Raw genomic sequence first — 27,898 nt, 5'->3', positions numbered from 1 at the left:
AGTCACTCCGCGGGCGCTCTCGCCTGAACCTATGCAGATCGACCAGACCAAGATGGTCAGATCTCGCCAAGAATCTCGCCGAGCCGAGGAAAGCTGTTTCTATTGTGGCAGTATGGAGCACTTCATCCGTTCCTGCCCAGAGAAGCCGGGAAACGCCAGTGTCTAGGACCACTCGGAGAGGTCGTCCTAGACAAAAGTAAGCCCTCTCCGTCTCTGACTTTACCGGTCTCTATTGCTTGGGGAGAAAACCGTCACTTTGAACTCACCCACCTGGATTCTGGAGCTGCTGGAAACCCCATCTCCCAGTCTCTGGTAGAGAGATACCGTATTCCCACCAAGTCCCTGGCTGAACCATTATCAGTCGCCTCCGTGGATGGAAGACTTCTCTCGGAGACCATCCTGCTCGTTACTGAACCCATAACCCTGCAGGTGGGAATGCTGCACTCTGAGGAAATCTCATTCCATGTGTTGTCTGGACTTTCTCACTCCCTGTTGCTAGGTCTACCTTGGCTCCAGACACACGAACCCGTATTGAACTGGCGATCCGGTGAAGTACTCCGATAAGGTCCAGACTGCCAAAGGACCTGCCGGGTTCCGGTCCGCCCAGCTCGCCCTCCGCCAACTCCAGCTAATTTACCAGGTCTCCCGGCTCCTTACTGGCCCTATGCGGACGTCTTCGGTAAGAAGGAAGCAGAGACGTTGCCACCCCATAGGCCATATGACTGCCCGATCAACCTGGTACCTGGCACCACTCCTCCCCGTGGGCGTATCTACCCGTTGTCTGCAGCCGAGACCCGGGCCATGTCTGAGTACATTGAAGAGAATCTGGCTAGGGGATTTATCCGGAAATCTACCTCCCCGGCTGGAGCCGGATTCTTCTTTGTCAAAAAGAAAGACGGCTCGCTACGCCCCTGTATTGACTATAGAGGACTCAATCAGATCACGGTTAAAAATAAATACCCCCTTCCGCTCATCTCTGAGTTATTTGATCGTCTGAAAGGCGCCAGGATCTTCTCCAAGCTGGATCTACGTGGAGCGTATAACCTGGTCCGTATCCGTCAGGGAGACGAGTGGAAAACAGCATTTAATACCCGGGACGGACATTATGAGTACCATGTGATGCCCTTCGGTCTCTGCAATGCTCCCGCTGTCTTCCAAGAACTGGTCAACGACATCTTCCGTGACCTTCTTTACTCCTGCGTGGTGGTATACCTGGACGACATCTTGGTCTTCTCTCCGGATCTTCCCACACACCGGAGGGATGTTCGTCAGGTCCTGCTTAGGCTCAGGCAGAACCACCTCTATGCTAAATACGAGAAGTGCCTTTTTGAGCAGACCTCTCTTCCTTTCCTGGGCTATAGTATCTCCCAGACAGGCTTGCGAATGGATCCCGAGAAGCTCTCTGCTGTCCTAAAGTGGCCCCGTCCGGAGGGCTTGAAGGCGATACAGCGATTCCTGGGCTTCGCTAATTACTATCGTCTCTTCATTCCTCACTTCTCGTCACGGACTGCGCCCATATCTGCGCTCACCCGTAAGGGAGCAAATCCCAAGGTATGGTCATCCGAAGCTGAGGAGGCCTTCCTTTCCCTGAAAGAAGCCTTCTCCTCTGCCCCTGTGCTGCACCGTCCGGACTGCAACAAACAGTTCTACCTGGAGGTTGATGCCTCCTCCTCTGGAGCCGGAGCGGTGCTCACCCAGAAGTCTTCCTCCGGGAGAATGGTAACCTGCGGCTTTTTCTCTAAAATCTTCTCCTCCTCTGAGCGCAATTACTCCATAGGAGACCGAGAACTGCTTGCCGTTAAATTGGCGCTGGAGGAGTGGCGTTACCTGCTTGAAGGGGCTCTATACCCGGTGATCATCTATACGGATCACAAGAACCTGGCATATCTCCAAAATGCCCAGAGACTTAATCCACGTCAGGCCCGGAGGTCTTTGTTCTTTGCCCGCTTCGATTTCATCCTTCATTTCCGCCCGGCGGACAAAAATGTCAAAGCTGATGCCTTGTCCCGATCCTTCCTGTCCTCCGACCAAGAGGAGGAGCCTATGCACATTATCGACCCCTCCAAGGTGATGAATGTGGCCCCCTTGGATTTGACTCGTCTTCTACCCGGCAAGACGTTCGTGGCGCCTCCAGACCGTGAGAGGGTTCTTCGCTGGGGCCATTCTTCTAAACTAGCTGGCCATGCCGGCCAAAAGAAGACCTTCCTACTCATTTCCCGGCATTACTGGTGGTCTACCCTGCGTAAGGATGTGGTAGACTTCGTCTCTGCCTGTTCATCTTGTGGCCGCAACAAAATTCCCAGACACTTACCAGCTGGTCATCTCCTGCCGCTTCCCATACCTGTTGCCCAGTGGCAACACATCGCTATGGACTTCATTACCGATCTTCCTGTCTCTGCCGGGTGTACTGTCATTTGGGTGGTCGCGGACCGCTTCTCTAAAATGGCCCACTTCATTCCCCTGCCTGGTCTTCCGTCTGCACCTGAGCTGGCTAAGGACTTTATTCGCCATATCTTCCGTCTCCATGGCCTACCCCTCCACATCGTGTCGGATCGAGGGGTTCAGTTTACCTCACGCTTCTGGAGAGCCACATGTAAACTGCTGGATGTCACCCTGGACTTCTCCTCCGCTTACCACCCTCAGTCCAATGGTCAAGTGGAGCGGATCAATCAGATCCTTACCAGCTATCTCCGGCACTTTGTTAATGCCCACCATTCTGATTGGGTGGACCTCCTTCCTTGGGCCGAGTTCTCTTATAATAACCACGAGAGCGAATCCTCTTCCAAGTCCCCGTTCTTTATTGTCTATGGCCAGCACCCCCGGATTCCGCTTCCTGTCTCCGTTTCTGTGGACAACCCTGCTGCGGAGTCTCTTGTCAGCGAATTTTCTACTATTTGGGAGAGTACCAGGTCCGCTCTTCTTCTGTCCTCTGAGCGGATGAAGAGATATGCTGATAAGAGACGTCTGGATCCGCCTCAATTCCGTCCGGGAGACAAGGTTTGGCTCTCGTCCAAACATGTGCGGCTCAAAGTACCCTCCTTCAAGTTGGGCCCTCGATTCATCGGTCCCTTCGAAGTCCTCAGGCAAATTAACCCTGTGGCCTACAAATTAAAATTCCCGGCCACCCTACGGATTCCCAACTCCTTCCACGTGTCTCTCCTCAAACCCGTTGTCTTTAACTCTTTTTCCAATAATCCAGGTGCCCCTCCTGCTCCGGTTTCCGCTGATGACGTCTTTGAGGTAGAGAGTATTCTGGCCTCCAAGAGGGTAAGAGGAAAGACCTTTTTCTGGTAGATTGGAAGGGGTTTGGTCCTGAGGAGAGAACTTGGGAACCCAGGGAGAACATCAACGCCCCGCTTCTCCTTGAAAAATTCCTTTCTGGCGAAAAAAAGAGGGGGCCTAAAGGGGGGGGGTACTATAGCATCGGCGTCTCTGCCCCGTACTAGGCAGAGACGCCGTCCCTCTCACCTCCCCGCTCCTGGCGCGGCGTCCTCCAGTGCTTCTCTCCCCGCTGCTTCCGGCACGCGCTCCTTCCCCGGCAGTGTGCTTAGGGCGCGCGTGCGTGCGCTCCCCCTCTCTTAAAGGGACCGCGCGCGCCGTCCTAAGGAGTCCCCGGCCAATTGCCGGAGGACCTCCCGTATATAAGGCACCTCCTCCAAAATGGAGGTGCCCGAGCAATGTTGTTGCAAAGCCTTCACTCTGCTTCAGCCCTCAGGTCCCGTTGTCTGTTACCTGCCAGTCACCTGCCAGATTCCTGCTTGTTACCTGCCAGTCACCTGCCAGATTCCTGCCTGTTTCCTGCCAGTCACCTGCCAGATTCCTGCTTGATACCTGCCTGATATCCGTTTACCTGCTTGCAAGCCTGCGGTCCGACGGTCTGCCTTCCGACACCTGTCAGTCTGTCTATGGACCAGCCTGCCCGCTCACCTGGGAGCGTTCATCTGCTACCTGCCTGCTAGCCTACCTGGAGGCTCCGCCGTCACTTGCCGTGACCACCTGCCTGTCCAGAGACTCTTGCCTGCTCACCTGGGAGCGCTCACCTGCTACCTGTCTGATAGCCTACCTGGAGGCTCTGCTGTCACTTGCCGTGACCACCTGCCTGTCCAGAGACTCTTGCCTGCTCACCTGGGAGCGCTCACCTACTACCTGTCTGCTAGCCTACCTGGAGGCTCTGCCGTCACTTGCCGTGACCACCTGCCTGTCCAAAGACTCTCGCCCGCTCACCTGGGAGCGCTCACCAGCCACCTGCCTGCTGTCCTTCTACCCAGAGACTGTCCCTGTCACTTGCCGTGAGTACCCGTCCTTCTACTCAGAGACTGTCCCTGTCACTTGCCGTGACTACTTGCCCTTCTACCCAGAGACTGTCCCTGTCACTTGCCGTGACTACCTGCCCTTCTACCCAGAGACTGTCCCTGTCACTTGCCGTGACTACCTGCCCATCTTCCCTGGGAGCCACCCGCTTCCTTACAAGGACCGCCCCCTTGTATAGTTGCTCAGAGGTTCCGCCTCCCAGACCCGTTACAAGCATCATTTGCAACAGCATCTCTAAGGTGAATATATTCCTCTGCCCTGAGCTTCTTTTGAATTAGTCGGATATATAAAAGACGTTCACTCTCAATCTTTGCATACATGTCAACAATAAATTGGTGGAAGAGGTGTTTGCATTTCAAGATGTGATTTTCCTCTGCAAATCTTGTCATGATCCTATATGCATAGAAGTCCATGGCAGACACTTTTTTTCCTGAAGGGTTGCCTGTTGTAGGATCTGTCTGAGGTATTCCAAAGTGATAGCCATCCTGTCCCTGCCAAAAGATGATTGGATATTGCAGAGCATCATAGGACCTGTGAGTTTCTGCTACTCGTTGCAAACTATTGTTCCTTTTCTGAAGCACAATGTCACGGCTTTGAAAATCATTACCTACAATCAAGATGGCTACCTCATCAAATGTGGGACCATTGAAACGTCGCTGATGTTCACCTTGTGGTGTTTTGTCAGCTCGAATGACAACCTTGTAATCGTCATTTGGCATGCATTCAAGTGCAGTCTTGAAAAAGTTGAACATATAGATTGTTGGAGTGAAGGAACTGCTGCAAAATAGTGACAATATCTAAGCGAGTGTTAGGAATTAAAGAGCATCTCCGCTGAGCCTCTGCTTCTGCATTTCTCAGAAAGAGTTGAGGAAATTGAGGTTCTTCTCCTTGTAATGGAAGCAGTGAGCCAATTGAGTGGTAAACCTATCCTTGAACTTTAAATGTCGGCATAAATCCTGTTGTAAACATTTCTTTTGTTACACCAAATGATGTCATTTGGAAGCAGGAGTTGTACTTCCTAATGTTGTGCAAGAAATGCTTTGATATTGTACTGGTACCTGTCATCAGAGACTTTAGGGGATCTAGTGGTGACAGGAGAGGTGGAAGTTTTATCTTGCCATTTGCACAGCATAAACCTGGCGGTTCATCTTTCCATTTCAGGGCACTGCAGTACATGCAGACCACATCCATTTTTCCTATCTGAACTTTAGGATTATCCTGATAGTTTATGTCTGACTTGTAACAAAAGGCAGCATGTTTCAAATCTCCAACCATTTCCTGTGCCCTGGTGGAAGAAATAGCAATTCTCTTAGTGGCAACTCAGCCTTCTCTCTGCTGAGATGACTCATTGGCCCTTGAGGAAGCAGTTCTTCTTCTCTTATCTGCAAGCCTCGCTTCCCTCTCCTCAGAAAGTTCATTGGCTCTTGAGGAAGCAGTTCTTGTTCTCTTGTCTGCAAGCCTCGCTTCCCTCTCCTCAGAAAGTTCAATGGCCCTTGAGGAAGCAGCTCTTGTTTTCATGTCTGCAAGCCTCACTTCCCTCTCCTCAGAAAGTTCATTGGCTCTTGAGGAAGCAGCTCTTGTTTTCATGTCTGCAAGCCTCGCTTCCATGTCCTCAGAAAGTTCATTGGCTCTTGAGGAAGCAGCTCTTGTTTTCATGTCTGCAAGCCTCGCTTCCCTGTCCTCAGAAAGTTCATTGGCCCTTGAGGTAGCAGCTCTTGTTCTCTTGTCTGCAAGCCTCGCTTCCCTGTCCTCAGAAAGTTCATTGGCTCTTGAGGAAGCAGCTGCTGTTCTCATGTGTCAGCCTTGTTTCTCGGTCTTCACATTTTGATTGGCCCGTAATGCAGCTTTTCTTTTCGCATCAGCTGACATTTGTGCCATGAAATTCCTTTTCTTATGAGGCATTATTGTGGTAAAAATAGTCTGTAACTGGCAGTTTCTATATCCTCTCACATAGAAATAATGTGACTGACATCAGCCTTTCCACCAACACACCCTAACTGACATCTTATTACCTTACACAAGCTTTGTTATACTGAGAATGTCCTTTGTTGCCTATATTAACCAATCACAGCTCAGATTAATTAACTGTAGCAAAATAGAAGCTGAGCTGTGATTGGTTGCTATTGGCAGCCTGATACATCTTTGTGAGATGAGTTTTGTGTGTGCTGAGGGTGGTATATGTGTTCAAGCACGTGGTAGTGTGTGGCGCATTTTGTGTGTGTGTTCATATCCCCGTGTGTGGTGAGCATGAGTATCCCATGTCCGGGCCCCACCTTAGCAACTGTACGGTATATACTCTTTGGCGCCATCGCTCTCATTCTTTAATTCTCCCTTGTTTACATGTGGCAGCTGTCAATTTGCCTCCAACACTTTTCCTTTCACTTTTTCCCCATTATGTAGATAGGGGCAAAATTGTTTGGTGAATTGGAATGCGCGGGGTTAAAATTTCGCCTCACAACATAGCCTATGACGCTCTCGGGGTCCAGACGTGTGACTGTGCAAAGTATTGTGGCTGTAGCTGCAACGGTGCAGATGCCAATCCCGGACATACACACATACATACATACATACACACATACACACATACATACATACACACACATTCAGCTTTATATATTAGATTACAATTCTGTAACATAGGAAACTTTATATGGTCTTGTAAATGATTAATAACTGCTGAGTAAAAAAACAGATTGGACACAGACAGCACATGGATGACAAATGAGAAAAATAGTCCCACTTTTCTGGATGAAAATCGGACCGATTTTTTTTTATGCTCATGTGATGCCAACCTACATGGAACAGCCTTACCAACACCAGGTCAGAATACCAATACACTAACAGGAGGAAGCTCCGATCCACACATGGGGACCCATTCCCAGAATGTTAATTCATGTCCTATTGCGGGTTGATATGTTTATTCAGTTAGAAAACAGAAGATGCTTGTGCAGAAAGCTGACAATGTCATCTGCTAGTCTGCAAAGTGTGCATTATAACACTTCACCAGCATTTGTTGTGCTGGGATGTTTTTTGGTGAAGGTGTTAGTCCATTGACCTGAAATGAACTATTTAGCAGGGACAAAGTGAAGCAGAATAAACTTTACCATAAAGTTATAATTAATGACAAAATTGTTCCTTAGAACAGTATCTGCCAGCAAGAAAGGTCCCACCGAGATTTGAACTCGGATCGCTGGATTCAAAGTCCAGAGTGCTAACCATTACACCATGGAACCCAATACATTAACCCTATAAAATACTATTTACAACATTGACTATTCTTCTCTAATTATATATTTGTACAACAGGTTTGGTGTTGGGTGCGGCAGCAGAAGCCGCAAATTATTATAGATCTGAGCATGCTATTTCAAGTCACCTGTGATGTCAAATCTTCCTTACGTACTTTTTTTTATCAAAGTCATCCCAAATATCCATATAATCAATTAGCTGTTCACTAAGTGTAAATATAGTACTGACAACTAACATAATATTAGGCTCAAGTGCCGAAAATATTAAAAAACGAATAAATTACACAAAAACAATAATACATTAATTTAATATATATAAAAAACAAGTTTACAATCTCTGGAGCAATAGAAACCCTCACTGATGTTAAAGTATTTCTGTAACTCAATACATTTTCAATGTGGTCCCAACAATTTGTGAGAGCACCTATGCAAATTGCCTCTTCAGAGAAAAAGAGGACTTGAACTCTATAGCGCCACCTATTGGAAGCAGCAATCCTACAAGTCACAATCAACCCTTTAACGAGTCGTGCAATAAGATTTAGGATAAAAGCCCGCTCAGAATCAGAATGAGAGTATCTAGAAATCTGGAGTAGGCTACAATCACTCATCTGTTTCCATTTTAACATCCATCAAAAACAGTCATGTTTCTCACATGTGTTATCCGTTTTGTGAAAACTGAGGGATGTAAACTGTCTCTAAACCAGGGGTCTCAAACTCGGCTGGGTATATGGGCCGCACATGGAAAAAATTTGAATTTGGGGGGCCGCATTCTTTGTTCAATGTGACAGTTTTAGTGATACAATTTTTTTTGTATACACCTTTTGAACATTTTTTCCGTGTTTATTTTTTTATGGCTTGGGTCGTTATGGATGTGGCGATAATAAACGTGCACTTTTTTGTGTTTACTTTAGTTTACATATAAAACAACATTTTTAGTACCAATATTTTTTCATGCTTTATTTTATTTTTTATTTTTTTTACAATTTTATTTCCCCCAATTGGCCACATACAGTAATATTGTCTTACAATTAGCATCATATAGTAATAATGGAAAACATCTTGTAGTAATGTTCCCCATCCAAGTCCCCATCTTGTACTAATGTGCCCCATCCAGGTCCCCATCCTGTGGCTATGTGCCCCATCCAGGTCCCCATCCTGTGGCAAAGTTCCCCATCCTGGCGCCCATCTTGTACTAATGTGCCTCATCCAGGTCCCCATCTTGGGGCTATGTGCCCCATCCAGGTCCCCATCCTGTGGCAATGTTCCCCATCCAGGTCCCCATCTTGTGGCTCTGGTCCCCATCTTGTGGCTCTGTGCCCCATCCAGGTCCCCATCTTGTGGCTCTGTGCCCCATCCAGGTCCCCATCTTGTGGCTATGTGCCCTATCCAGGTCCCCATCCTGTGGCAACGTTCCCCATCCTGGCGCCCATCTTGTACTAATGTGCCTCATCCAGGTCCCCATCTTGGGGCTATGTGCCCCATCCAGGTCCCCATCCTGTGGCAATGTTCCCAATCCAGGTCCCCATCTTGTGGCTATGTGCCCCATCCAGGTCCCCATGTTGTGGCTCTGGTCCCCATCTTGTGGCTCTGTGCCCCATCCAGGTCCCCATCTTGTGGCTCTGTGCCCCATCCAGGTCCCCATCTTGTGGCTATGTGCCCCATCCAGGTCCCCATCCTGTGGCAACGTTCCCCATCCTGGCGCCCATCTTGTACTAATGTGCCTCATCCAGGTCCCCATCTTGGGGCTATGTGCCCCATCCAGGTCCCCATCCTGTGGCAATGTTCCCAATCCAGGTCCCCATCTTGTGGCTATGTGCCCCATCCAGGTCCCCATGTTGTGGCTCTGGTCCCCATCTTGTGGCTCTGTGCCCCATCCAGGTCCCCATCTTGTGGCTCTGTGCCCCATCCAGGTCCCCATCTTGTGGCTATGTGCCCCATCCAGGTCCCCATCCTGTGGCAACGTTCCCCATCCTGGCGCCCATCTTGTACTAATGTGCCTCATCCAGGTCCCCATCTTGGGGCTATGTGCCCCATCCAGGTCCCCATCCTGTGGCAATGTTCCCAATCCAGGTCCCCATCTTGTGGCTATGTGCCCCATCCAGGTCCCCATGTTGTGGCTCTGGTCCCCATCTTGTGGCTCTGTGCCCCATCCAGGTCCCCATCTTGTGGCTATGTGCCCCATCCAGGTCCACATCTTGAGGCTATGTGCCCCATCCAGGTCCACATCTTGAGGCTCTGTGCCCCATCCAGGTCCCCAACCTGTGGCTATGTGCCCCATCCAGGTCCCCTCTTGTGGCTATGTGCCCCATCCAGGTCCCCATCTTGTGGCTATGTGCCCCATCCAGGTCCCCTCTTGTGGCTATGTGCCCCATCCAGGTCCCCATCTTGTGGCTATGTGCCCCATCCAGGTCCCCATCTTGTGGCTATGTGCCCCATCCAGGTCCCCATCCTGTGGCTGTGTGCCCCATCCAGGTCCCCTCTTGTGGCTATGTGCCCCATCCAGGTCCCCATCTTGTGGCTATGTGCCCCATCCAGGTCCCCTCTTGTGGCTATGTGCCCCCTGTGCTCTTCTTCACACACATAAAATAGAAAAAAAAAAAGATGATTCTCATCTGTCCTCCGTTCCCTCGGCGGCCTTCCTGCAGATGTGGCCCGCAGGCACCACAGAGTCCGACCCCTTGACGATCCCGACCTGGTCCAGGAGGAGCCGCCGACAGCAGCGCTGCATTGCCGCACAGAGACTGTCTCCCAGCACAGCATTTTCAATGTCAGCCGCCGGCCAATCAGAGGCCAGCAGCTGACATCTGCATATGGCAATGACGTCATACTCGCTGCGCCGACACGCAGATATCAGCTGCTGGCCTCTGATTGGCCAGCGGCTGGCATTTGAATGGCATTGGAAATGCTGTGCTGGGAGACGGTCTCTGTGTGGCAATTCAGCGCTGCTGTCGGCGGCTCCTCCTGGACCAGGTCGGGATCGTCAAGGGGTCTGTGCCTGCGGGCCGCATAAAGTAGCCTCAGGGGCCGCATGCGGCCCACGGGCCGCGTGTTTGAGACCCCTGCTCTAAACTTTCTTTCTCCATTCACTCTTAGCAATGGAGCAATGAAAAACTGATGCAAGTCTTTCATTTGTTATTCATATGTATGTAAAAAAGGTCCGATTTTCATCAACGTTTCGGATCAGATTTTCATCATTGGTAAGTTTTTTCTATCAGTGATTTTCGTGAAATGAAATGGAAAAAAATTGCAAAACTTCTCCTATCCTTTACTATGAATCACAGACAGCACCCTGTATTAACCACCCATAGGCGCCCCCACAACACGGTCAGCTGGGGGTCTTCTGAAGACGCCCATACCTGACATGTCCATACTACTTATGTAGTTCAGATCAGACGACCGCAGGGTCAAGTTTCCTAAGGAAACTACAAAATAAAGTAAAAATAAAAAAGTCTTTAAAAATATTAGAGAATATAAAAATAATAAATACACATATGTGGTATCTCTACGTCCGTAAAAGTCTGATCTGTGAAATTATAAATCTAATAAACACAATTGGAAAACATAGTAATAACAAAAAAATCAAAATGCAAGTATTACAGTCTTTCCCAAAACACTATCAATAAAAACGTTTGCTCAGGGAGCAAAAAAAAGACAAGCCCTCACAGAGCTCCATCAGATGAAAAATGAAAAGATTATGAGTCTCGGAAGATGGCAACAAAAAAATATTTTTTTCTTTTATGAACATCTGATTTTTTTTTATTCATTACTTACATAAAAAAAACTATGCATGTTTGGTGTCACTGTAATCGTACTGACCTGGAGAATCGTATTGCTTTTTCCTTCCCTTCTTCCAAGAACCATAACTTTTGTATTTCTCCATTGATATAATTTTTTGCGGAACGAGTTGTACTTTTGAATGACGCCATCAAATTTATCACACTGGAAAACAGGAAAAAAATTCCAAGAAAGGCGAAACTGTCAAAAAAAAACAAAATTGCAATTTCACAATTGATTTTTGGGTTTTGTTTTTATGGTGTTCATTGTATGGTAAAAATGACCTGGCAGTATGATTCTCTAGGTCAGTATGATTATGTCGAATACCAGACTTGCAAAGGTTTTTTTTATTTAAGTACTGAAAAAAAATCTGAAATTCGTAAAAAAAATATGAAACAAATTAGCTTTTTGTGACATGCAGAAGTAGTGCTGTTGCTTCCAAAACATCCAGCAACTGTTAAAAATAACACAAGCACAGGAGACAGGAAGTGTTGTGCTTCAGAAGCATCCAGCAACTAGAGGGGTTAACACAGTCACAAGAGACAGGGAGTGTTTCAGCAGAGCCCCAGGGGGATTGTGGGGAACTTGTTATTGTAGTCTGGCTGAAGCAGAAGAGAAAGGTGGTGTGCTATCTGGATCTGACAGAAGGCAACTGAACAGGATTCAGATCAGGAGAGAAACTAAACACAGGTCAGATAAACATTCTGAACTAACAGTGCAGAGTATTATTGGGCAGGAAGATAAGGACTGGAAGGAATTGTGTCACAAGGATCATCTCCCTCATCAAACCCTCCCCCCTCCATCTGCATGCAGGATAAAGAATGTTGTGTACTATTGTGTCCTTGTGATGGAAAAGCCTGTGGTTGTGTATGCATAGAAGTGTGCTGCTAAGAGATCTAATCTGTGCTGAATTATGCTACTTAAGAGACTGTAATACTGTGCATTGTGAAGAAACTACTGTATTGTTACTGGAGCCGGTTGCTCAAGAAACTAAGACTGTACTGTAATGAAGATTGTTGCTGTAATATCCCTGAATTGCACTGGCCGTGCTTCAGATTAAATTCCACTGTTAAACTGTTGAAAAGGACTCTTGTCAGATGTGTCTGGTCAGCAATTGTATCTATCGTGTGCCTGAGAGAAGCTGCAGCCTATGGTCGCCCTGAGTAACGGTTCCTCCAGGATTCCAAAGAATTCATGAAACCTGTCTCACCCTAACTGAAATTAGCGGCGTGTGTGTAACATTTTGTTGTCAATTTCTGAGACCCTTAAAGAGGATATCCGGGACTTAAAAAAAAGGCATGTATTTGCTAACAGAGGCAACTACCTGCCTGTTGTACCTGGCACCGGTCACTGACCGTTGCTGTCGGAGATTCAGCTACTCTCTGTCAACAGTTTCTCTTCCTGTTGACAGGATGGGACTACTGGTGTCATACTGATTGACAGCCGGCTTCCCTCAATTAGGCAACAGAGAGAAGGCTGTCAATCAGCATAATACCAGTAGTCTTGTCAAGAGGAAAAGAAGCTGCTGCTCTGTTGACAGAGAGTAGCTGAATCTCCGGCAGGAAAGGTCAATGACTGGCGCTAGCAAATACATGTCTTTTTTTTTAAAGTCCCGGATATCCCCTTTAATAATTTGATTTTGGGGTTGACAAAGCTGTGTAAGGGCTTGATTTTTGCAGGGCAACCTGATGTTTTTATTGATGCTATTTTGGGGTGGATACAGTGGTTTGATCGTTTTTTCCTTTTTTTGAGGCGTTATGGTGACCAAAAAACGCAATTCTGGCATTTCAATTTTTTTCCCTTTTATAGCATTCATTGATCGGGTTAAATCACTTTTTATTTTTTAAGATTGAACTTTTATGGACGCAGCAATACAACATGTGTATTTTTTAAAACTTTTTTAAGGTCTTTATTTTAAATAAAGAAAACAAGGATGTTTCTAAATGTTATGTTTTCTAAAACTTTTTTTTCCAAGTTTTACTATATTTGTTAGTCCCGTTAGGGGACTTAAACCTGTGATCGTCCAATTGCTTGTACAGTATAGAGCCATGCCACATTATGGATACATTTATAACACAAATCACATCCTCCTACAAACACCAGATACCGGAGTACCACCATTACAAGCACAGGGATCTTCAGAAGACCCTTTACCGTCATGGCAATCTATTTCAACTTGATCGCATTACAGGGGCACCAATGAGAGATTAGAACAGCCCTACTGCCCTCCCCCGGATGTGCCTTGTAAATGGCATTATCACACCTGTTTATTTTTCAGTTGATATAGACGTATGAGGAGTTATTTTTTTGCGAGACAACCTTTAGGTTTGAATAACACCATTTATGTTGCCATACCATGTAATGAAAAACAAGAAGAAAAATATAAGTGGGATGAAATGGTGAACAAAATGCAATTCTTCCAACACACATTCCATTTAAATGCCTCTCTCAAAGGTTGACAGCAGCATCGAATGGTTAGCAGTCATGATCGGGGCTAAGGCAGATGCCAGTTATGTAATACAGTTATATGAAAAAGTTTGGGCACCCCTATTAATCTTAAGCTTAATGTTTTATAAAAATTGGTGTTTTTGCAACAGCTATTTCAGTTTGATATATGTAATAACTGTTGGACACAGTAATGTTTCTGCCTTGAAATGAGGTTTATTGTACTAACAGAAAATGTGCAATCTGCATTCAAACAAAATTTGACAGGTGCATAAGTATGGGCACCCTTATCATTTTCTTGTTTTAAATACTCCTACCTACTTTTTACTGACTTACTAAAGCACTTTTTTTGGTTTTGTAACCTCATTGAGCTTTGAACTTCATTGCCAGGTGTATGCAATCATGAGAAAAGCTACTTAAAGTGGCCACTTGCAAGTTGCTCTCCTGTTTGAATCTCCTCTGAAGAGTGGCATCATGGGCTTCTCAAAACAACTGTCAAATGATCTGAAAACAAAGATTATTCAACATAGTTGTTCAGGGGAAGGATACAAAAAGCTGTCTCAGAGATTTAACCTGTCAATTTCCACTGTGAGGAACATAGTAAGGAAATGGAAGAACACAGGGACAGTTCTTGTTAAGGCCAGAAGTGGCAGGCCAAGAAAAACATCAGAAAGGCAGAGAAGAAGAATGGTGAGATCAGTCAAGGACAATCCTCAGACCACCTCCAGAGAGCTGCAGCATCAACTTGCTGCAGATGGTGTCACTGTGCATCGGTCAACCATACAACGCACTTTGCACAAGGAGAAGCTGTATGGGAGAGTGATGCGAAAGAAGCTGTTTCTGCAAGCACGCCACAAACAGAGTCGGCTGAGGTATGCAAAAGCATATTTGGAGAAGCCAATTTCTTTTTGGAAGAAGGTCCTGTGGACTGATGAAACCAAGATTGAGTTGTTTGGTCATACAAAAAGGCGTTATGCATGGTGGAAAAAAACCACAGCATTCCAAGAAAAACACTTGCTACCCACAGTAAAATTTGGTGGAGGTTCCATCATACTTTGGGGCTGTGTGGCCAATGCCGGCACCGGGAATCTTGTTAAAGTTGAGGGACGCATGGATTCCACTCAGTATCAGCAGATTCTTGACAATAATGTTCAAGAATCAGTGATAAAGTTGAAGTTACGCAGGGGATGGATCTTTCAGCAAGACAATGATCCAAAACACCGCTCCAAATCTACTCAGGCATTCATGCAGAGGAACAATTACAATGTTCTGGAATGGCCATCCCAGTCCCCAGACCTGAATATCATTGAACATCTGTGGGATCATTTGAAGAGGGCTGTCCATGCTCGGCGACCATCAAACTTAACTGAACTGGAATTGTTTTGTAAAGAGGATTGGTCAAAAATACCTTCATCCAGGATCCAGGAACTCATTAAAAGCTACAGGAAGCGACTAGAGGCTGTTATTTTTGCAAAAGGAGGATCTACTAAATATTAATGTCACTTTTCTGGTGAGGTGCCCATACTTATGCACCTGTCAAATTTTGTTTGAATGCAGATTGCACATTTTCTGTTAGTACAATAAACCTCATTTCAAGGCAGAAACATTACTGTGTCCAACAGTTATTACATATATCAAACTGAAATAGCTGTTGCAAAAACACCAATTTTTATAAAACATTAAGCTTAAGATTAATAGGGGTGCCCAGACTTTTTCATATAACTGTATATCTGGCATCACAAGCGTGTGGTAGGAGCTCCGATACACACATGCAGACCCATTTTCAAGACATTAATTCACGTCCTGTTGCAGGAAGGGGTTGATATGTTTATCCAGTTAGAAAATAAAAGATGCTTGTGCGGAAGGCTGACAATGTCATCCGCTATTCTGCAAAGTGTGCATTATAACACTTCACTCAGATGTTTTTTACAAAGTTGTTGGGTCCATTGTTATGAAAAGAACCATTCAGCAAGGACAAAGTGAAGCATAATTAATTTTATCTGTCTTATGAAAACTTTACCATAAAATTATAATTAATAACAAAATTGTTCCTTAGAACAGTATCTGCCAACAAGAAAGGTCCCACCGAGATTTGAACTCGGATTGCTGGATTCAAAGTCCAGAGTGCTAACCATTACACCATGGAACCCAATACATTAACTGTCTAAAATACTATTTATAACATTGACTAAGAATGTGGAAGTTTTATCCCTGACAGGACACTTATCCCCATTTTAAAATGGAGCTGCAGGAGTCTGACCGCAGCTCCATTCATTCTCTTGGGGGCTTCAAAAAAAAAACAAGAGCAGCCACTGAGGGAATGAATGGATCAGTGATCGAGTTGTACATGAGCTCCAGTCAAATGGGGAGAAAAGCTAAACATTCTGCTGATTGGGTCCCAGCAGTCAGACCCCCACCAATCAATAAATTATCACTGATCCTGTGGAGAGGGGATTACTTGTTTTCACTGGAGAACCCCTGTAAATGCATCTCTGCCACTCTGTTCCAAGTATTTAATCTCTAAGGCCACTGTCTCACTATCAGTATTTGATCAGTATTCGGTCAGCAGCAGCCAGGAGATCTGGCAGAGGATTTGTTTCCTTAAAGGGTACAAAAGGGTGGACATATTATAGCGGTGCTCCCCTGATGATTCTTATTATGATGAAACGCGTTGGGAGATTATTCTAAAGAGTCACACACCAGAACTGGCAAGGAGGCAAGATTACCATGACAACCAGGAGAAGCCGCCAAATGGGTGAGACCAACCCTTTACACCTATGCCTAAGATGAATGAGGCATTTGGAGTTATTATCTGAAGGGTGTAATACATGACTCTTGGGAGTTTCTATAAGTGTGAAATTATTTCCCATTGCTCAAATGTGAATAGTGTCCTAAGTATACACCAGATTGTTATTGCTGCATATTAGGTCTGGCTACCCTTTAAAATTGGCCTTTGTGTGCACAGGTTTTTCTTTTTCTTCTTGTATTGTAATTTTGGCTCTGGTAAGAGAGACCCTGTTTTGACAGTAACTATAAAATAGACTGTCAACGTGGGCAATCAATAGTACTTTTTATAAGAGTGGCACAGTAAAATATGCTCTGTCTTTATTCATTGATGCTGTAGGCAGAGCATTGTATAAAGAATTTTACTGGCATTATTCCACATGTACATCTAACAGATTATGTTCTGTGTATGCACAGTATTTATGTGTATGCTTGGTACATGCCACCATATACACACCTCATGCAAAAGAGTGAACCATTGAGCCTTTCACAGAGTTAAATAATAGGGGGTGGTGCAATAGTTCTATGTCACTTGTTGTCTGTCTTGAGCACATCTGTGCTTTGTGTGTTTTTAAGAGCTGGTTTTAAATAACATTAATAAAGGTTATATTTTATATGTCCCGGGTATTGCTGCTATATATCTTTGAATTGATCTGGGCTTTATACTAAATCCCTAGCTTATTTGGATCAGTATTTGGTTAGTATTTTTTTCTCAGGAGTGGGAGCCAAAACCAGGTGAGGAACAATCAGAGAAAAGGTCTAATAGAAACAAGTCACCAATTCTGCATTTATCACCCACTCCTGAGAAAAAATACTGACCAAATACGGATAGTGGGGCAGTGGCCTAATGGAAATAATCTTCTCCTAGTTAATATCAGCAAGAACAAATGACCACCATACACAACACAATCCACTATACTAACACCAATAATACCACATACAAAAGGGACAAATACCGACACACCATGACTAGATCACATATCACCAGCATATAGCGACCAAATAATACCACATACAAGCGAAAAATACAGCCACACTGTGACCAGACCACATTTTACCACCACATACCGTGTTTCCCCGAAAGTAAGGCCCTGTCTTACATTAATTTTACCCCCAAAAGTCCCACCCTGCCTTACTTTCGGGGGAGGCCTTACATTGGGAAAAAAAACAGGCTGAACAGTATGCAGCCTCCCCATACAGTGGTTCTGCCCCCCACTCTGCCACCACACACACACACACACACAGCCCCATACGGCACCCATACACATACCGTACACATATCGTATACACACACACACACACACACAGAGAGAGTTTCGGAACTTACCGTTACTTTCCTTCTGTTTCGATCTCCTCTGCGGTGCCGGGCTGACGATTCGGATGCCGGGGAAGCTGGACCAATCGGAGCGAGCCTGCAGGCGGTGACGTCGCAGCTGATTCGGCCAATCAGCTGCGAGCCGGCTAGGGAGCCTGTGACGAACAGGCTGATCGGCCAATCAGCTGCGAGCCGGCTAGGGAGCCTGTGACGAACAGGCTGATCGGCCAATCAGCTGCGAGCCGGCTAGGGAGCCTGTGACGAACAGGCTGATCGGCCAATCAGCTGCGAGCCGGCTAGGGAGCCTGTGACGAACAGGCTGATCGGCCAATCAGCTGCGAGCCGGCTAGGGAGCCTGTGACGAATCAGCCTTACATTCCCCGGCCCCCCCCCGCTACCCTGCCTTACAATCGGGGGGTGCCCTACATTGGCGGACCCCCCCGAAACCCCCCACCCTGCCTTACTTTCGGGGGGGTCTTACTTTCGGGGAAACACGGTAGTAACCGAATAATACCACATACAAGGAACAAATACCGCCACACCATTGGCAGACCACATATTACCACCACATAGTGAATGAAAAATACCACATACAAGGAAAAAATACCGCCACACTATGACCAGACCACATATTACCACCACATAGTGACCGAATAACACTACATACAAGGAACAAATACCGCCACACCATGGCCAGACCATATATTACCACCACATAGTGACCAAATACTACAATACTGATCATGAATACAAACCACAATACTAACAACACTGTTATTACCACCAGTGACATTATAAACAGGAGCTCTGTATATAATGTCAGTGTACAGGCAATACAGTGATAACCGGGGACATTGTACACAGGAGCTCTGTATATACTGTACAGGTAATACAGTGATCACCAGTGACATTATACATAGGAGCTCTGTATATAGTATATAGTGTATAGGTAATACAGTGATCACCAGTGACATACACAGGAGTTCTGTATATAGTGTATAGGTAATACAGTGGTCACCAGTGACATTATACACAGTAGCTCTGTATACAGGGTGGTCCAAAAGTAGGTGGACAGAAAATAATAACATTTATTTTGATTTGTATATAAAATTATATTTACTAACACAAGCATAACATTGACAATTAAATTTTATTCTGAACAATAATACAAAAGCCCTTAAATTTTATCAACGCAGGTGCTCAAACTGTTTTCCATTACAATTTGCACAGCTTTGAAGTCTGCCTCTTACGCTTCGACAAACTTTTTTGCACAAGTCTCTTTGGGTATTAATTTCTTGAAATGCATCTCTTATGTAATTTTTCAAATCACTGACACTTTTTGGTTTTTGACTATAAACTTTGTCCTTGAGTACTCCCCAAAAGAAAAAATCCATTGGGGTCAAGTCTGGTGAACGTGCCGGCCAATCAAGTGGGCCTCTTCGGCCAATCCATTTATTAGGAAATGTTTCATCAAGATACTCGCGGACTACTCTTGAATAATGTGGAGGGGCCCCATCTTGTTGGAAATAAAGGTCATTTGAATTAGGCTGTTGCTGTAACTGGGGAACAACTTGATTCATTAGAATTTCGAGATACTTATCTCCTGTGACTGTTCCATCAAAAATATTGGTCCTAAAACACCAAAACTTGAAATACCACCCCAAACATTGACACCAGGCTCATTTAGTTGTTGCTCTAATGTTAAATGCATGTACTCATTATACCAGTAAATACAATTATGTCTGTTAATATGGCCGGATAATTTGAAAGAAGCTTCATCACTCCACATAACGTTATCTAAAATTACTGGATTTTGTTTGATAAATCTCCCCCTTCATAACCTTATTACACTTTCTGTCCACCTACTTTTTGGACCACCCTGTATAGTGTATAGTGTATAGGTAATAAAGTCATCACCAGTGACATACACAGGAACTCTGTATATAGTATATAGGTAATACAGTGATCACCAGTGACAATATACACAGGAGCTCTGAATAGACTATATAGTGTATAGTGTAAGTGTACATGTAACACACTGACTCACCAGTGACGTCTCTAGGTGAAGTCCGTCATCTTCGCTCTTCTTCTTCATCTGGCATAGACTGCCATCACTTCTTCCAGCCAGGACTCGTCTCTGCAGAAAATAACACACTGTTATCAATAGCTGATCTCTTCTAGAGCACATTCCCCACTTTTTCCCCGACTTCTACACTACGCCAGATGAAGAAAAAAAGTGAAATAATCCCGCCCTGCACAGTAACAGGACCTCACTTTTGCCCCCCCCATGGAAAACAGTTTCCCTAATTGGACCCTAAAGTAATAATGTTCCCCACTTGCCACCATAAACTAATAATGTATGTTCCTCAATCTGGCCCCCAAACAGTAATTAAGTCCCTTGTCCAGCCTGGCCCCCCATGTCCCTTGTCCAGCCTGGCCCCTCATGTCCCTTGTCCAGCCTGGCCCCCCCCATATATCCATCCTGGCCCCCATGTATCCAGCCTTGCCTCCTCACCCATATATCCATCCTGGCCCTCCACATATATCCATCCTGCCCCCTGCATATATCCATCCTGCCACCCCCCCCCATAAATCCATCCTGCCACCCCCCATATATCCCATCTGGCCTCCTTATGTCCCTTTTCCTTGCTCCCATATGTCCAGCCTGGACCCCCGATACATTTATCCTGGCCCACATGTGTCCAGCCTGCCCTCCCATATAGCCATCCTGGCCCCCATTTGTCCAGCCTGCCCCCCCATATATCCATCCAGGCCCTCATGTGTCCAGTCTGCCTCCCCATATATTCATCCAGGCCCCCATGTGTCCAGTCTGCCCCCCCCATATATCCATCCAGGCTCCCATGTGTCCAGCCTGCTCCCCATATATTCATCCAGGCCCCATGTGTCCAGCCTGCCCCCCATATATCCTTCCTAGCCCCCATGTGTCCAGCCTGCCCCCCCATATATCCTTCCTGGCCCCCTTGTGTTCAGCCTGCCCCCCATATATCCTTCCTTGACCCATGTGTCCAGCCTGCCCCCCCATATACCCATCCAGGCCCCCATGTGACAAGCCGGTGAATAAGTGGCTAAAGAGTTGGTGCAAGGCAGAAGGGTTTGGGTTCATGGAGAACTGGGCCGACTTCGCGGTCGGCTACAGGCTCTACCGTAGGGACGGGCTGCACCTCAATGGGGAGGGTGCAGCGGTGCTGGGGAAGAAGATGGCTAATAGGTTGGAGGAGTTTTTAAACTAGAGACGGGGGGGGGGAACCAAGGAAATAGGTGGGATGTGAGGCAAGCAAGGGGGAAGGAGAGAAGTGAATATAATGAGGGTGGAGAGGGGGGTGGGGATAGTACAGTTAGATCGTTAGAGAAGAATAGGATGCTAAATAACCCCAAAGTTTTATCTTGCATGCTGACCAACGCAAGAAGCCTGACCAATAAGGCGGATGAGCTGCAGGCGCTTATATCGGAGGAGAGGTATGACATCGTAGGTATAACAGAGACTTGGCTAGACGATAGCTACGACTGGGCGGTAAATTTATTAGATTATAGTTTATTTAGAAGGGACCGGAAACAGGGGAAAGGCGGAGGAGTCTGCTTATATGTAAAGTCATGTCTAAAACCCAGACTAAGGGAAGATATAGGAGAGGGAGAAGAGGGGGTCGAGTCCATGTGGGTAGAGATAGAGGGAACTAAAAATAATAATAAAATATTACTGGGGGTCTGCTATAAGCCACCAAATATAACAGAGGAGAATGAGAATCTGCTATTAGGACAAATTGACAAAGTAGCAAAACATAATGAAGTGATTGTAATGGGGGATTTCAACTACCCGGATATTGACTGGGAAACAGAAACCTGTAGATCTCAGAAAGGTAAAAGGTTCTTGACAAATATTAAGGATAATTATCTCTCCCAACTAGTGCAGGAACCAACGAGAGGGAAGGCCGTGTTGGACTTAATATTGACTAATAGGCCTGATAGAATAACTGAGGTACAGATAGGGGGGCACCTAGGTAATAGCGACCATAATATTATCGACTTCAAAATGCCCTTCAGTAGGGTTATCAATAAGGGAATAACAAAAACATTAAACTTTAGGAGGGCGAAGTTTGATCAGCTGAAAGAAAGCCTTCAACTTATTGACTGGGACAAAGTTCTTAATCAAAGGAATACGAATAGTAAATGGGAAACCTTCAAAAGAATTCTGAATACTCAGTGCGAGAGATATATACCATATGGGAATAAAAGGGCCAGAAATAAGAGGAAACCAATATGGTTGAACAAGAACGTAAAAGGGGCGTTAAATAGCAAAAAAGAGGCATTCAAGAGATTAAAACAGGAAAACAGTAAGGAGGCACTAATGTGTTACAAGGAAAAAACGAGAACCTGTAAAAAACAAATAAAAATAGCGAAGGAGGAAACAGAGAGACGTATTGCTAGGGAAAGTAGATCAAATCCCAAACTGTTCTTTACGTATATAAATAGTAAAAGGATTAAATCGGATAATATTGGACCGATAAAAAGTGAGGAAGGCAAAATCATAGAGAAAGATGAGGATAAAGCTAATCTATTAAATAATTTTTTTTCGACAACTTTCACAAAGGAAATCGAACTAACAGGAGAAATGAGAAGTGACAAACTTAATCCTCCACTAAGTATGACAAATCTAACCCAAGCTGGGGTACAGAAACGCCTCAGTAACATTAAAATAAACAAATCACCAGGACCTGATGGCATACACCCACGGGTACTAAGGGAACTAAGTAATGTGATAGACAGACCGTTATATCTTATATTTAAGGACTCTGTTGAGACTGGGTCTGTACCACTTGATTGGCGACAGGCGAATGTAGTGCCAATATTCAAAAAGGGAGCGAAAAGTGACGCCGGAAACTATCGGCCGGTGAGTCTGACGTCCGTTGTGGGCAAAATTTTTGAAAGCTTCATTAAAGAGGCAATTACGGAGCATCTTGATGCTAATAATCTTTTAATCCCGAACCAACATGGATTCATGAGGAATCGCTCCTGCCAAACAAACCTGATTGACTTCTATGAGGAGGTTAGCTCTCGAGTAGATCAGGGGGAACCAGTGGATGTCGTGTATCTCGACTTCTCAAAAGCGTTCGATAGCGTGCCACATAATAGGTTGGTATACAAAATGAGAATGATGGGGCTGGGGGAAAATGTCTGCAAGTGGGTAGCTAACTGGCTAAAGGATAGATGGCAGAGGGTGGTTATAAATGGAATATACTCAGATTGGGTAAGCGTCACTAGTGGGGTACCACAGGGGTCTGTACTAGGCCCAATGTTATTTAATATCTTTATTAACGACATAGTCAATGGGATAAATAGTAAAATATCAATATTTGCAGATGACACAAAGTTATGTAAAACATTTAATACAAAAGAGGACAGTGCAGACCTACAGAGGGATTTGGATAAGCTGGGTAGGTGGAGCATTAAATGGCAAATGAGGTTTAACGAGGAGAAATGTAAGGTCATACATATGGGAAGGAAAAATGGAAGTCACCAGTACTCACTGAATGGGAAATGATTGGGGAATTCAGAGATGGAGAAGGACTTGGGCATCTTGATTGATAGCAAACTAAATTGGAGTGCCCAAAGTCAGGCCGCTGCTGTAAGGGCAAACAGGGTAATGGGATGTATCAGAAGAGGTATAGCTGCAAAGGATGAGAACATTGTTCTTCCACTGTACAAAGCACTGGTCAGACCACACTTGGAATACTGTGCTCAGTTATGGGCCCCAATATATAGAAAGGATATAAATGAGCTTGAAAAGGTACAAAGGAGGGCAACAAAATTAATAAAGGGAATGGAGGGACTGCAATACCCAGAGAGGTTGGCAAAACTAGGACTATTCAGCTTGGAAAAGAGAAGGTTGAGGGGGGACATAATAAATGTGTACAAATATGTTAGGGGACAGTATAGAGATCTTGCCCGAGATTTGTTCAAAAGGAGGGATATTACGGTAACAAGAGGGCACTCACTAAGACTGGAAGAGAAAAGGTTTCAGCACCAGCATAGGAAGGGGTTCTTTACGGTAAGAGCAGTGAGAATATGGAATTCACTGAGTGAGGAGACGGTAATGTCGGATTCACTACACCAGTTCAAGCGGGGACTGGATGCATTTCTAGATACCAGGCAGATTTCAGCATATATTTAAAAATAAAATAAAAAAGTAGGTTGATACAGGGATTTATTCTGACTGCTGGTCTCAGAGTCGGGAGGGAATTTTTCCTCAGGTGAAGATTGGCCAAATCATTTGGGGTTTTTGCCCTCCTCTGGATCAACTTTAGCAATTACAGAACTAACAGGTCGAACTTGATGGACGCAAGTCTTTATTCGGCTTTACAAACTATGTTACTATGTTACTATGTTAAGCCTGCCCCCACCATATATTCGTCCAGGCCCCCATGTGTCCAGCCTACACCCATATATCTATTCTGGCCGCCATGTGTCCAGCTTGTGTCCCTCCCCATATATCCATTCTGGCCCCCATGTATCCAGTCTGTCCCCATATATCCATTCTGGCCCCCATGTGTCCAACCTGCCCCCCTATATATCCATTCTGGCCCTCATGTGTCCAGCCTGCCCCCATATATCCATCCTGGCCCCCATCCCATTCTGCATCTACACACAGGAAAGAATAAGATTCTTCTTACCTTCCTGCACTCCCGGCGCCATGCGGTGTTCTCCTCTGCTTAGACCTGGCACGCTCGTAGCAGAGGATGGTGGCTGACTTGAGTGCATCCATCGCAGTAGGTTCATGACAATGATGTCATACTCTGGCAACGTTAGATGCACAGCTTCAGCTTCATCGGGACATGCGCCGCGGCGGTTCAGGTAATGAATGCTGCATGCGCGCGTCCCTGAATATAGTCTGCCAGTGCAATCCTTTTCTTCCCCCTCTCGTCTGGAGCAAGGGCCCATCGGGGATTTCCCCTGTACCCCACCAGGCCAGTCGGACCCTGCATATAAACAATTAGCTGTTCACCAAGCGTAAATATAGTACTGACAACTAACATAATATTAGGATCGAGTGCCTACAATATTAAAAAAACGAATGTTAATTACACATAAACAATAATAAATTAATTTAATATAATACAAACAAGTTTGCAATCTCTGAAGCAACAGAAACACTCACTGCAGGTTAACCCCTTCCCGACTGGGCAATTTTTCCATTTTTGCGCTTTTTTCCTTCCCTTATTCAAAAGAGCCATAACCTTTCCGTCAATATAGCCATGTGAGGGGTGTTTTTTGCAGGACGAATTGTACTTTTGAATGACACAATTTTTTTTATCATATAATGTATTGGAAAGCAGGAAAAAATTCCAAGTGTGGCGAAAGTGCAATTCCACCATAGTTTTTTATTTACCATGTTCACTATAAGGTAAAGCTGACCTGACAGTATGATTCTCCAGGTCAGTATGATTACAGAGAAATCAAACATGCATAGGTTTTATATTATTTAAAGGGGTTGTCGTCCACTACATGGACAACCCTTTTTCAATCTGAATGTTTGCACCTGTTAAAATATAAACACTTACACTCAACTCTGTTTTTGGTGCCTTTCCAGCAGTGTTGGCACTCGCGTTCCCGGGGCTCCCATGAGGTTGTTATGTTATGTGAGCCCTGCACCAAATCAGCGCTTGCTGATGTATAAGTAATCAAGAGGGGGTGAGAGAGCAGCCCCAGCACTCACCTCCTCTTGATTATTTATTCATCAGAAGGCGAGGACAATGAAACTGCGCTGTTAACAGCCTCACGTGGGCCCCGGGAACACGAGTGCTGACATCGCTGGCATGGGAGTATTCAGTTTTTATTTTAACAAGCACAAACATTCAGATTGAGAAGGAGTTGTCCTAGTAATGGATAACACCTTTAAGTGGTGAAAAAAAATTCAAAAATTTGTAAAAAAAAAAAAATCTATTGTCAACATTTTCCAAGAGCACTAACGTTTTTTAAATTTGGGATATGAACCTGTGTGAGGGCTTGTTTTTTGCGCCCCTAGTGAGTGTTTTCATCAACCCCTTAAGGACCGAGCCACTTTCTAGGTTAATGACCAGGCCAATTTTTTCAATTCTAACCATTGTCACTTTATGAGGTAAGAACTGTTAGAACTCTCCTGTTAGGTTTTTTTTAGTTTGCTGGTCACATGACCATTTTTGCCTATCTAATCCGGCTCCGCCCTCCTGGTCTTGCTGGACTTCATTGTATTTACTACTCTTGAGCTAGCTTGGTGCTCTGTTGCCGTTCTCTGTTAGTTTTGCTAGGTCTTCTGACCTCTATGCTTTTTGTTGTGTGTTTGTCTTTGACTGCTACTATTTCTGCTAGGAGGTGTCCAACTTATCCCAGTCCCTAGTTCTTGTAGGGATCCCTCCCTCACATCTATAGGTCTTCGTTCAGACTAGCCGAGGACTTTAGCGGGTCTGATCGCAGGATCAGGTTCCCCGTTACATCGTAGGGATCTAGTTTAGTTCTATTGTAGGGACAGTTCTCCTGTCTTTCCTTAGTCCCGGTAGCAGATCATAACAAGAACTCTGGAAAACTTCAACGGATCCCACTGATTCTGAGACTGTTTTTTCGTGACATATTGTACTTCATGATAGTGGTAAAATTGATTTGATATTACTAGTGTTTATTTGTAAAATAAACAGAAATTTGTCGAGAATTTTTAAAATTTTGCAATTTTCAAACTTTGAATTGTTATGCCCTGAGATCAGAGAGATATGGCACACAAAATAGTTAATAAGTAACATTTCCCACATGTCTACTTTACATCAGCACAATTTTGGAACCAAAATTTTTTTGTTAGGAAGTTATAAGGGTTAAAAGTTGACCAGCAATTTCTCATTTTTCCAACAAAATTTACAAAACCATTTTTTTAGGGACCATATCACATTTTAAGTGACTTTGAGGTGTCTATATGACAGAAAATACCGAAAAGTGACACCATTCCAAAGACTGCACCCCTCAAGGAGCTCAAAACCATATTCAAGAAGTTTATTAACCCTTCAGGTGCTTCACAGGAACTGACGCAGTGAGGAAGAAAATAATTAACATTTAACTTTTTTCACAAAAAATTAAATTTAGACCAAACTTTTTTTATTTTCACAAGGGTAACAAAAGAAAATGGTCTCCAAAAGTTGTTGTGCAATTTCTCCTGAGCACTGCGATACCCTATATGTGGCGGAAAACCACTGTTTGGGCGCACGGCAGGGTTCGAAAGGGAAGAAGCGCCATTTGACTTTTTGAATTCAAAATTTGCGGAATAATCAGTGAATGCCATGTTGCGTTTGGGGAGCCCTTGATGTGCCTAAACAGCGGAAACCACCCACAAGTGACCCCATTTTGGAAACTAGACCCCTCAATGAACTTATCTAGATATGTGGTGAGCACTTTGAACCCCCAGGTGCTTCACAGAAGTTTATAACGTAGAGCTGTGAAAATCAAAAAAATCACAAAAAATTTCTTTTAGCCCTAATTTTTTTATTTTCACAAGGGTAACAGGAGAAAATGGACCCCAAAAGTTGTTGTGCAATTTCTCCTGAGCACGCCGATACCCTATATGTGGCTGAAAACCACTGTTTGGGCGCATGGCAGGGTTCGGAAGGGAAGGAGCACCCTTTGACTTTTTGAATGCAAAATTGGCTGGAATTTAGAGAGGACGCCATTTCTCATTTAGAGAGCCCCTGATGTGCCTAAACAGTGGAAACCCCCAACAAGTGACCACATTTTGGAAACTAGACCCCTCACTGAACTTATCTAGATGTGTGGTGAGCACTTTGAACCCCCAGGTGCTTCACAGAAGTTTATAATGTAGAGCCGTGAAAATAAAAAAAATCATAAAAATGTTCTTTTAGCCCCAAATTTTTTATTTTCACAAGGGTAACAGGAGAAAATTGAGATCTCATTTTGTTGTGCAATTTCTCCTGAGTATACCAATACCCTACATGTAATTGGTAACTACTTTTGAGGCACAGTGCAAAGGTCAGAA

The 27,898-nt window shown here is 44.9% G+C and overlaps 2 non-coding genes across 2 annotated transcripts; both read right to left on the bottom strand.

Annotated features, from left to right (window-relative positions):
* Positions 1-7,472: 7,472 nt before the first annotated feature.
* TRNAQ-UUG (transfer RNA glutamine (anticodon UUG)) lies at positions 7,473-7,544 on the bottom strand. The gene has a single exon. It is a non-coding gene; the product is annotated as a tRNA-Gln (tRNA).
* An 8,308-nt stretch (positions 7,545-15,852) lies between these two features.
* On the bottom strand, positions 15,853-15,924 carry TRNAQ-UUG (transfer RNA glutamine (anticodon UUG)). Its single transcript has one exon. It is a non-coding gene; the product is annotated as a tRNA-Gln (tRNA).
* Between the last annotated feature and the right edge of the window lie 11,974 nt (positions 15,925-27,898).

The sequence above is a fragment of the Phyllobates terribilis genome, unplaced genomic scaffold (assembly GCF_046119375.1).
Source record: "Phyllobates terribilis strain yellow unplaced genomic scaffold, ASM4611937v1 Scaffold_1__5_contigs__length_1240528914, whole genome shotgun sequence".
Lineage (NCBI taxonomy): Eukaryota > Metazoa > Chordata > Amphibia > Anura > Dendrobatidae > Phyllobates > Phyllobates terribilis.
This window is presented reverse-complemented; position numbering and strand designations above follow the sequence as displayed.